Source organism: Alligator sinensis, unplaced genomic scaffold (assembly GCF_000455745.1).
Source record: "Alligator sinensis unplaced genomic scaffold, ASM45574v1 scaffold203_1, whole genome shotgun sequence".
Classification (NCBI taxonomy): Eukaryota; Metazoa; Chordata; order Crocodylia; family Alligatoridae; genus Alligator; species Alligator sinensis.
Genome location: NW_005841949.1, coordinates 1,278,890 through 1,290,072, shown reverse-complemented (window position 1 = coordinate 1,290,072; position 11,183 = coordinate 1,278,890). Strand labels below are relative to the sequence as shown.

Below are 11,183 nucleotides of genomic sequence, written 5' to 3'. Positions count from 1 at the left end.
TCTCTCCAGTCTCAGTTCTAATCCTCAAAGGGCATTTACAAAACAGCTTTTGTAGAGGAGTCTGCAAACTTCACTTCAAAGGGAAATGGAAACCTCTCAGTGCAGTGCTCTAATCCCCTCTAGTGGTGGCTGGAAGGCAGGTGGAGGTTGATGAACCTTTACAGCCTTGGCTCCCAGGGATGAGTCTTTTAGCTCTGGCAGCAGAGGCTCCCACTTTTGCAAGGTTCTGTGGTGCTAGGTGTAATCCCTGCTGACTGAAGCTGCTGTGTCCCAGGTACTTTCACTCTCATCCCCTGTTCCTAGGCACTGAAAACTTTTGGAAACTGTTATTGCCAGACCGGAAATGACTTCACATGGCTCAGGTGTGTCCTGTGCAGTCAGAATACACAAACATGTGAAAGCTTCAGATGGAGACCTGAAGCTCTGCATAATGCCTACAGAGAGGCAAAACTAGCAGTGACCTGATCAGCAGAGCTTCTTAGGACTTGTCCAGGAAGTCTAGGGTCTTGTGGGGAGGAGGCAGTGTTGCTGACATGCCAGTGTCCATTGAGAACCTCTATGAGGGGATCTGGACTAGGAGTTTGTAGAAGGAGTTTCACATGGTGCTTGCATGGTTTTGGCTCCATTTCTGTGCATGTGTTTAAAGAAATTTATGGGAGAGTGTTGCTTTTGAGGGCTTTCCCCCACTCACCCCCAGTCAACAAGGCTTTTGTTTTTTTAAAACAATAATTAGAAGATGGCACCCGTGACACCTAGAACATAAGAACTGTCATTTACTGGGTCAAATCTGAGGTCCATTTTGCTCATTATCAGGGGCGACGCGTAGGGGGTGCACATGAGTGCATGTGCACCACCTGAGCATGGCTGTGTACCCACTACAAAAAGGCACCGCCGACACTGTTGGCAGTGCCTGCAGGCGGTCACTACTTGCCACCCCGGCGCCAACACTGCCAGTGGCATCTGTGGGCAGTCCATGATCCCCGCTGGCCGCCGCTGCTGGCAGTGCCTGTGGGTGGTTGCTGACCCCTGGTTGGCTCTCGTTGACGAAGAGAGATTAAGAGGGAACAAAAGACACTATCTGCAGACAAGAAAGGAAAAAGAGCAGAGGATAATGCATAGGTTTTAGAGTGACTGTCATGTAAGAAGGATACATAGACCAGTCCTAAAGGAAGGCTGGGAAAATGAAAAGAAAAGAATGTAGAAAGATACAAACTGTGGAACTACAGGTGATGTGAGAAACAAGACTCGAGTAATTGCTCCTCAGTTGCCCTATGGGCAATATCAATTGCTCATAGGACCAAATGATAAGGACAGATACTTGTTAACAAGGATCAAGAATAACTGCTAGGCTGGGGGAGTTGCTGAAAGAGGTAGAAGCTCAAGTGACATTAAGTGAGGTAGAACAAGTTAATGACGATTAATGAATGGCCCCAGGACTGATGCAGTTGGGAAGGCTATGGGATGTTTGATTATTAGCAGGCATTAATGGATGGAAGGCTTTCCTCCAGGGTCAGGCTCCACTTTAGTCAGTAAGAAATAGTTGGTGGCCCAACTGATAAGAAGATAATTAGGAACTCAAGGGAGGAAGCTGGGAAGAACCCTCAAAATCTCCACCCTGGGAAAGTTGAAAATGAGGCAAAAGGGAAATTGGATAAATGAGAAAGAGGCCAGGGAGAGAAGCATACTAAGAAAGGGGGAGAGAAACGAAAGGCAGACAGATATTTCAGGCACACATATTTAAACTAGGAAGTTATGTAAGGTTAGGAGGAAACAACAGCAATGTTTGTACATTAGTGAAAGGAGTCTGGGCAATAAAATGGAGGAACTGGAACTCCTGGTGTGGGACATGAAACATTATCAGAGCAAGATCAATGGTGTTTTGTTAACACCATTGAAATGGCTGCAGTTATTATTCCCCTTCCTCCACACATGCAAGCAAGCATTTCCATGGTGGGTGACACAAGTCTCTCCACCAATGTAGTTAAAATGCATTGATATTTCTCAGATTACCATACAGCAGTCATTGCCTTGACTGACACTGAACTGATTTTATTTTAACATTTAAGTGGTTTGAATATGCAGTACATTCTCCCCATGTGGTTACTGGGTTGCTTATATTCTTGACTGGTTGAACTCCTCTGGCAAGGCTTCATGGCCATAACTCAGGGAGGATAGTGTCCACAAGGTTGACTTGAACTCCCCCTCTGTGTGAAGCCTTCCTGTGGACAAGATTGCTATATGCAGCCACCGTGTGTGTGTAGGGGGGTTCTAGTCCCCTTCAGGCAGGGGGCTGGGGACATGGCTGGGAATCTGCAGGGGCATAGGCATGAGTGTACCTGCTCCTCCCCACCAGAGCACTGGTATCCTCTTTACTCAGTGGATACTGTAATGGCCAAGTTCCAGTTAGTGAAGGCACTTGCCCTGATGCTCATGGCAGATCTCACTAGAAGGGAACAGAAACACTTAATAAACCAGCACTTAACCCAGCCCTGCTTTCTTCTTCCTCCTGCAGGGCCTGCATGGTGTTGCCATCTGAAAGGCTCTGACTACAGCTGGTCCTACCAGACTCCACCACCCTGTCCCAGCAGTTCTGGCTCTCGCAAGTTGCGCACATGCAGGTACATACAGTGTGGTTGCTAGGAAGTTTAACACAACGGACAAGCCAGACTTTAGCCAGGACATAGCAGGGGCAGTTCTCAGCAAGTGTGCTGAGGATCTCTGCAAAGAGGGCTCTGCTTTTAATGAAAGGTTTTATATTCTGGTTCTCAAGGTTGCAGCTAAAGAGACATTCATTGCTACATGTCTAAAAGGGCTGGGCCCAGCATGCAGGGTGTTTGGCTGTGGACAGCTGACTCCTATTCCTAGCATCAGTCCCGAGTGACCTTAGGCAAATCATTGAATTTCTCTGTGCCTCAGTTAACTCCTCTGGTGGATGAGGTTCATGATGGTTTGATCTGCGTGGTCAACAAGTGCTAAATGACTACAAACCTCAAAATGTTTGAATTCTCAGCTGGGACCTCAGCAGCATAGAAGAACTTGCCTCCATTTAGCTCTGCAGGCACAGGAAACAAAAGACCCCTTTCTAAATGTGCCCAAGCATATATGGGGAGCAGATGCTAGTTGATCATTAGAGCATTGTGCTGAGGATTAACAACAGACCCATATCAAGGCCGGGGTTTTAATCATCCATCAGATAGCCTGCTTTTAATAACCAGTGCCTTTCATGCATATGCGAAATGTGCTGGGATCAAATAATATGGTTAAAAAAAAATAATCAAACCTCCCTGTATTCCTTTGGTCTCTGCTCCTCCTCTGCCTTGTGGACTGTGTGGTTGCCTCTGACCCACCAACAACCCTGGAAAGTACCTAGACTTGGAGACCTTGTGAGAAGCCCTAGAACCATGATTTACAACCAGGGGCTGGAGCACCCTGGGGTGCCTTGAGATCCTGTGATGTGTGCAAACATGATTCACAGGGAAAAACCTCAGAGATTTCAGCTAGGAATCCCATAGTGTTAGAAACATTCTGACCTGTTATGGTCTTTCGGAGTGCTTTGGGAACAGAACTGAGTGCCCAGCTGACTGATCCACTGGGCATTCTGCTGTTCCTCCATCAGCCCCAGCTCTGCCCCTTGCCTCTCCCCCCTTGGACCATGGTGTCACTCTGGCCAGGGCTAGGGATGGGGCAGCAATCAGTTCCAGCTAGCAGAGTGGCAAGGACCCACAGAGCAAAGGCTCAGTATGCTCAGTGGCTATGTATGCTGCATAGAGGCAGAGCCTGGCCTGCCTCAGAGCCCGATGTGAGCATAAATGTGACATGTTTGAGCATAAATTCCAATAAGAAGTCATAGGCTTTATGCTAGGAACTACCAAACACTTCCTTGAGAAATTCTTCAGTTTCTTATCTATACTTTCTTCTCAAGATAATGGCTATTTCAGTCTTTGTCAGAAAGTGAGCTCTCCAAGTATGTTGGTTTTATTTTTAAGAATCTAAGTTAAAAAGTAAGCTTCCTTTTGGGTTTGATAAGGAAGAAATAGAATCATCTTCTGGGTAATAAGAAAATAAAAACAAGATTGCAACATATGCTCAAAAAAATTTAAGTTAATGTGCAAAATTTCCAGAAACTTTTAACCATGAAATGTGAAGCTATTTCAGAGTTTAACTCTTGCTTTTACCCCTTCTAGACATTAAGAGATTTTAGACCTAGTGTCAATACTGAAAGCAATAACAATGTCAGTGTAACCTGAACAGAATGAAAGAAGTCATTAAATATTTTTTTTCAGGAGAATAGACAAGGCAGTTATTTTCCTGAAATGACCTGCACATATACATACATACACATATGTGTACGTGTGTGTATGTGTGTGTGTGTGTGTGTGTGTACACACACACACACACACACACATACACACACGTACACACACAGCTGAAACCAGACCATCCATACAATTTGCTGAAAGCATGTTAAATTTTCCAGGTAGAGATCTGCACTCAGGAAACCATTTTCAGGCTTTCACAACAATTTTAATTGCACCTGGGAAACCTATGAACAATGCTGCTTATTTTTAGTGCCATCTACTGCCGATTTATTTATTAACTACCTGCATATATGCACACATTCATTTTGTAGAGAACAGAGCTATAATGAATGCCTAATGGGGTGGAGTCTGATAAAGATTTTATCAGGATGAACTTCTGTTTGGTGCTTGACATTTATAAATTCTGCAAATGATCCCAGAGATGAGCATTGCTGAGTTTTGTACCATCACATATGCTACATATACCTACATGTATACATATAGGCTCTACAGTTGCAGTGTTTTCATGATTTTTATCAGTATACTTTTAAGATCCTTATGCCAGCAGAGAATCTGTCTAAGTATGCTTATTGCTTTACTATTTTCAACTAAAATAAATAACAATCAGCTTGAGGCAGGATCTTCCCTGTAGACTGACAATCTGAAGTTAGTTAACCCAGAGCTGTACCTGTGTCGCTTGTAGGTGTTGTAGGGCTTTGGCCCCTTCTTGGTAGGTGCCTTGCTTCCAAGTGACGTCAGGGTGAGATTGGGCTCTGGTGCTACCTAGATGGTTCAGGTGCTGCTCCTACATGTCTGCCATGTCTTTGATGTTCTTTATTGGGGAGGAAGTTCCCCACAGGTGGCCCCAAAGCAAAGAGGTCTTGACCCTGGTCTTTCTTCATGGGGCTTCAAACCTCCCCTTTACCCCACCTTTACCACATCCAGAGCCTTGGGCAAACACTGAACCCTGCAGGTCTTCCCCTGGATGATCTTGTCTCATCCACACCGCCCACCTCAGAATGGGTTGGGTCTTCTCAGTCAACACAACCTTCCCCGTAGCTGGTCCCTCAACTTTGGGCCGGCTTGGGTAACTAAACCTGCCCCAGCTTGGGGCTGACTGTAACTAAAAATACTGTAACCCAATAGAAAGTGTCCGGCCTCCGCTGGTGGGCCCCTTGGATCCCATCTCCCAGTGCCTGCTTGGTCACTCGGGGAAAGAAGAAGAAGGGGAACTTATCCGTTCCTTTCCCCCAGCAGTTATGGGGACGGGCAGCTGCCCCATGCTCCACCCTTGTCAGGCTTCCTAGTGTGATTGCCCCCGGGTCCCAGCTGACCTGTAGCTGATCTCCTGTTCTTCGTGAGCTGATGGAGCTCATAATTCCCACGCAGGGCTGGGTCTTCTTCCTCGCCGAGCTGCCTGAGAGGGCTAGCAGCCCCCTGCTGCCATCCCCAGCAACTGTACTTGGGTTCCCTAATAGGGCATTGGTGCCATTCCCAGGTATTCCTTGGTCCCCGAGGCTTGTGCTCCTTATCTCATCTGCTGGAGTCCTCCGGCAGATGCTCAGCTTCACTCCCCCGCACTTGGGTCTTGTGCTTCCCAGCTCCGCAGCTGGCATCTCCCGGCCAGCATCCCGCTCTTCCCCCAGCCGGCTGTGTTCTTGGCTGCCTTTTGAGCAGCCCGCGCCTCTCTGAAGCCCTGCCCACACTGATATGCAGGCTCAGGCAGCTCTGAAATTGCAGATCCTGCATCAGCATTTCTTCCTGGCCGCTGCTTCTTTGGACTCCCTGCAGTAAGTATCGGGGTCCATGGGGCGAGGGTTTGGGACACCCTAGAGGGGCTTTTACTTCCTCTCTCAGAGCTGGGTTCAAGAATTCCACCTAACTCGTTTCCATCTCCATAATGTGCAAAGCTTTGATTACTGTTACTGTTGCATAACATGCATTTTGTGGAGTACACCAGCTGGGAAGTTAACACAGTAGTGGAATAAAGGCAGATACCACTTTGCACCATGGTTCTCTTAATCCCTGTAGCAGTGTAATCTGTAAAAGGGCTCAGCATTAAGGGACACAGTTTCATGGAAAGAGCTGTGTATCCAATTGAGCAGCTGGGCAGGGACCACCAAAGTTGATCCCTTATTGTAGTTATCAAAATGTGTGTGAGGTTAAATCAAATGTAAATATCCTGTCCTTGATCTGACAGTTGAAATCTATGACTCCCCAGCCAGTTTTTCTCCTTGAGACATCTTGCTAATGAAGAGGGGCTGCCCCCTTACCTTATATGCAATACAAAATGTATTAAACTTAAGCGTAGATACAGTTTGTTTCCCTGGATACAGTGCAGATGAAGGCTGGGAAATAAAGAAGTGACAGTAGGATAAAAAGTAGAAACAGCCCTTTTCACACTCCTGCCTTTCCAACTAGTGCAAATCCCCTGGTGAGTAAGTGAGCAATGCTGAGACTTTCCTTTGCTTCAGGGAAAAGTGCCTCATGCTGATCAAGGAAGAACTGGTTAGTCCTGGACATCTGAACCAGATGCCCCCCTGAGTGGCTGCAGTGCCTGTGCTGAACACCCGGTTTTACCAGTAGCAATAGTTCAGTCTGTTCTAGAAGGCAAAGTGAGCTGTGGTGAACCGAAGTCTGCAAATTCACAGCCACCAGAAAGAAGAGGCAGTAGAAAAATTATCAAAGAACTCATTCTCAACAGGCTAACAGGAGTCAACATCCTGAGAGACAGCCAGCATGGGTCTGTTGCGGATAGGTCTTGCCTGTCATTTCCTTCTATGACCAGGTGACATATCACCTGGACAGAGGTTGATATCATATATTTGGACTTTTACAAAGCCTTTGACCTGGTGTCCCATGATATCCTGTTGGAAAAATTGGCCAGCTGCAGCCTCAACTACACTACAGTCCAATGGCTAGGGAACTGGCTCCAAGGCCGGACCCAGACAGTGGTAGTTGATGGAACTGAATCAACATGGCGCTTCATGACTAGTGGTGTCCCCCAAGGCTCTGTTCTCGGACCTGTACTCTTTAATGTCTTCATAAACGACCTTGACTCTGATGTCAGAAGCCAACTGATTAAGTTCGCTGACGACATCAAACTTTGGGGGAGAGTGTCCACACTTGAGGACAGGCTGGTAATCCAGGCCGACCTCAATAGGCTTGCAAGGTGGGTGGATGAAAACCTGATGGCATTCAGTATGGAGAAATGCAAAGTGCTCCACCTTGGGAAAAAAACCTTCATATCTGTGGCAAAGTGCGGTCCCTGACTAGCCACAGAGCTAGTTTCCCCCCTGCCTCTGGGCACGCCACCCACCTGTCTCGTCTGCCATGCCTTGTTGGAATATAATTGAATATTCCAAGACGGGAGGCTGCCCATTTTGCACCCCAATATTTGGGGGGGGGGGGCGCTATCCATGGCTCTGTTCCGCTCCTACACCATGGTCCAAGCCTCACAGATGGCATCTCAGGCAGTTGGCTCACCCGGGCTTCACCCATTAGCTGTGGCCCCATTCATGGGAACTTCAGCTTCCATATAAGCCCTGGCCCCATCTCAGCCCAGTCAGGACCCTGAGCTTCTTTGCTTATCATGGGCATCTCTCGCGATGGACCCCTAGCCCTTTTTACCCTTCTGGTCCTGGCCCCAGCATTGACCAGTCAAGTCCCTCGGTTGGGTTTACGCCTCCTGCCTACACTTAGGGATCAGGGTCCCCCATTTCTGGCTCAAATGCTTCTGGAAGCATGCCTGGCCCTGCGGGGTCACTCCCTCAGCAGGCTCAGGCACTTCTCGAAGCTTACTTGGCCTACCCTGCTCTGATGGTAGATAACCCACCTGAAGGTGAGGGCTGGGGTTTAGGCGCCCCTACTCACCTTTCACCAGGGTGGTAACTGGCCTGGCATTTCCTGGGGGCTCCGGCACCACTGAGAGCCCCACCAGGCCACCCACTCCTGGCAGGGTGCAGTTTTAGGTCATGCCCAGGACTAGAAGCTTCCAAACCATCCTGTACAGCTTCTGCCCTTACCTCCAGGATGTTGCATGGAGCCTTGCAGCCAGGCGATGTTACTGCCTAGCCTGCCAGCAGCGAACTGCTCTGTTTATGTAGGGAGCCACAGATCTAAAATGGCTGCCGCAATCAAGCACCTGCTGGCTGCTTGGCTCGGCCCTCAAAGTGGTAGGCACCAACAGTGCCCTGCCACAACATCACACGTATAGGCTTGGCAATGCTACACTCACTAGGACAATGACTGAAAGAGACTTGGGGGTCTTGATTGACCACAAGATGAACATGAGCCACCAATACAATACCGCAGCTAGCATAGCAAACAAAACTCTGGCTTGCATCTACCGATGCATCTCCAGCAAGACCCAGGATGTCATCCTCCCACTGTACTAGTCCTTGGTGACGCTGCAGCTGGAGTACTGCAGACAGTTCTGGGCTCCACAGTTCGGGAAGGACATGGAGAAGCTTGAAAAAGTCTAGAGGAGAGCCACGCACATGATCAGAGGGCAAGAGAACAGGCCTTATGAAGAGAGGCTGCAAGCCATGGGACTCTTCAGTTTGGAGAAGCGCAGTCTCAGGGGTGACTTAGTGGCAGCCTATAAGTACATAAGGGGGGTGCATCAGGTCTGGGGGAACACATGTTCACCAGAGCACCCCAAGGGATGACAAGGTCCAATGGTCACAAACTCCTGCAATTCCATTTTAGGCTGGACATAAGGAAAAACTTCTTTACTGTCCGACCCCCCAAGCACAAGTTCTGTTGTGCACAGGGCTTTGCACCTAGGGATCCTATAGGTCCTTCCAGAAGTCCTACTGAAGCAATGGGACTTCAAACAAGAGTAAGGGTGTACATTTCTTTGTAGGATCATGGTAGCCTAAGATAACCAAGGTAATCAAACATCCTTTTTGCGAACATCACATGCCATGGGGGTCAGGAAGCACCTACTCTGGACACGTTTAAGAAACATTTGGATGCTTATGTTGCTGGGATCCTTTGACCCTAGCTGACTTCTTGCCCCTTGGGAAGGGGGCTGGACCCACTGATCTTACGAGGTCCCTTCCAGCCCTAATGTCTATGAAATCTATGAAGTCTATGAAATCTCTGGATAGGTGAGGAGAGGAGAGCAGCTGTGACCTTCCTTGCCACTGCACTCTACGGCTGGTGGCTGGATAATATCTTGTCTGTTGATAACATCTGTAGCTGTACAAGCTCCATCGTGCACAGGGCTTTGCACGTAGGGATCCTGTAGGTCCTGCCAGAAGTCCCACTGAAGCAATGGGATTTCAAACAAGAGTAAGGGTCTACATTTCTTTGCAGGATTGTGGCAGCCTAAGATAACCAAGGTAATCGGACATCATTTTTGAGAACATCACATACCATGGGGGTCAGGAAGGAATTTCACTCTCTATTTTCATGGCATTGTGTAATTGGCTTGTCAATTAAGAAAAGGGAATGGGGACTCATCTTTTTCTGAGAGCCATCAGGAAGATGTTAGTGAGTATCGGCAGGTTCCCAGCAGATTGAATGTTTTAATCATTGCCTGTCTTTTATTAAAACTAAGGCATTCTATGCAAGGGAACAAAAAGTTGTGCATTGTTCTTGTAGTCATTACATGGAAAAGTTCATTAAAAATGACTCTGACTTATAACAAAGCTTTAAACTGCAAAGACTTATTTAAATGCCTCTTAAAACAGAGATGCCAATATTTTCCCTTTCCTGAATAAACATTTGTCTCATGGGGCATTTTTACATGTGCTCCAGGAAAGCGCAGGGGGCCACTTTAATTAGTGAACCATGCTAATTAAAAGCACCCGAGCATCACATGTATCAGCATTCCCTGTGCTAAAAATTGGCAGCAAGATGCTTTGAACTAAAGCTCATCAAATGAGCTTCAGTTCAAAGCACCTTGCCACCATTGTTCAGCATGGGGGACGCTGATACACATGACACTAGAGTCTGCTGGAGCACCTTTATTTCTGTGCTCCAGCAGACTCGATTAATCAAGTCTTTCCAGTGTGTCGGAGCTGGCTCCTTACATGTCTATAGGAGCCCATAGCTGTTTGAGAGTGCTGTTGTCTAGCCTAGGGGTCAACAGAATTAATGGAGTTCAGTCTAAGGCAGGCTGCCACATGCTGCCAATTCTCACCCCCCTCCCCACCCTGCTACCTCATGCTGCTGATCCCCATGCAACTGCTGTTCCTCCATTGCAGCTGCCCTGGCTTTACAGGCTGTATACAGTCTTTTAGCAGGCCAGATCCAGCCTGTGAGCCATAGGTTTCTGATCCCTAGTCTAGACACAGTACCCAAGTGATCTTTTCCAGGCTGATGTTCCTATAGGATAATTCTACCTCTGTCTAGGTCAGAGGTGGGCAAAATACAGCCCGCAGGCCACATCTGGTCCACTAGGCCATTCTATCTAGCCCATGGGGCCCCTAAAAAAATTTAGAAAATTAATACGTATTTATCTGTCCTTGGTTCCTATCAAAGATGACATGAACCAGGAGCAGTAGGACCCAGGGGAAGCCCCGGTGGGCCCCTGCAACAGCAGGGCCCACTTGGTCCCGCCCCCCCCCAGCTGGCAGCCCTATGCAGGGGCTTCTGGCCTAGGACCATTTGGCTCCTCGTGGCTGCACCGGCACAGGAAACACGGGTGAGGTTGGGTGAGGGGAAGGGCAAGGGAGGACCGTGGGCAGGAAACGAGCTGGTGCTGAGTGCGGGGGGAAAGGGGCCCCTCCCCCACCCTGTGGCCCGCGTCCCCTGCTGCGGCTGCTCGCAGCCTGCCCAGGACTGTCCAGAGCAGGCACAGGCATCCCCATGTGGGCTGTGAGTAGCTTCAACATGGGGCGCCAGGCATGGGGTGGGCGAGGGGCCGCTCTTGCC

The 11,183-nt window shown here is 48.3% G+C and overlaps 1 long non-coding RNA gene across 1 annotated transcript in view; it reads left to right on the top strand.

The window, feature by feature from the left end:
* Positions 1 to 2,363: 2,363 nt before the first annotated feature.
* The window catches only part of LOC112549696, a 14,120-nt gene continuing 5,300 nt past the window's right edge, over positions 2,364 to 11,183 (top strand). The window contains exon 1 of the long non-coding RNA XR_003093207.1: positions 2,364 to 2,618. This is a non-coding gene — a long non-coding RNA (uncharacterized LOC112549696). The remainder of the gene's footprint in view (positions 2,619 to 11,183) is intronic.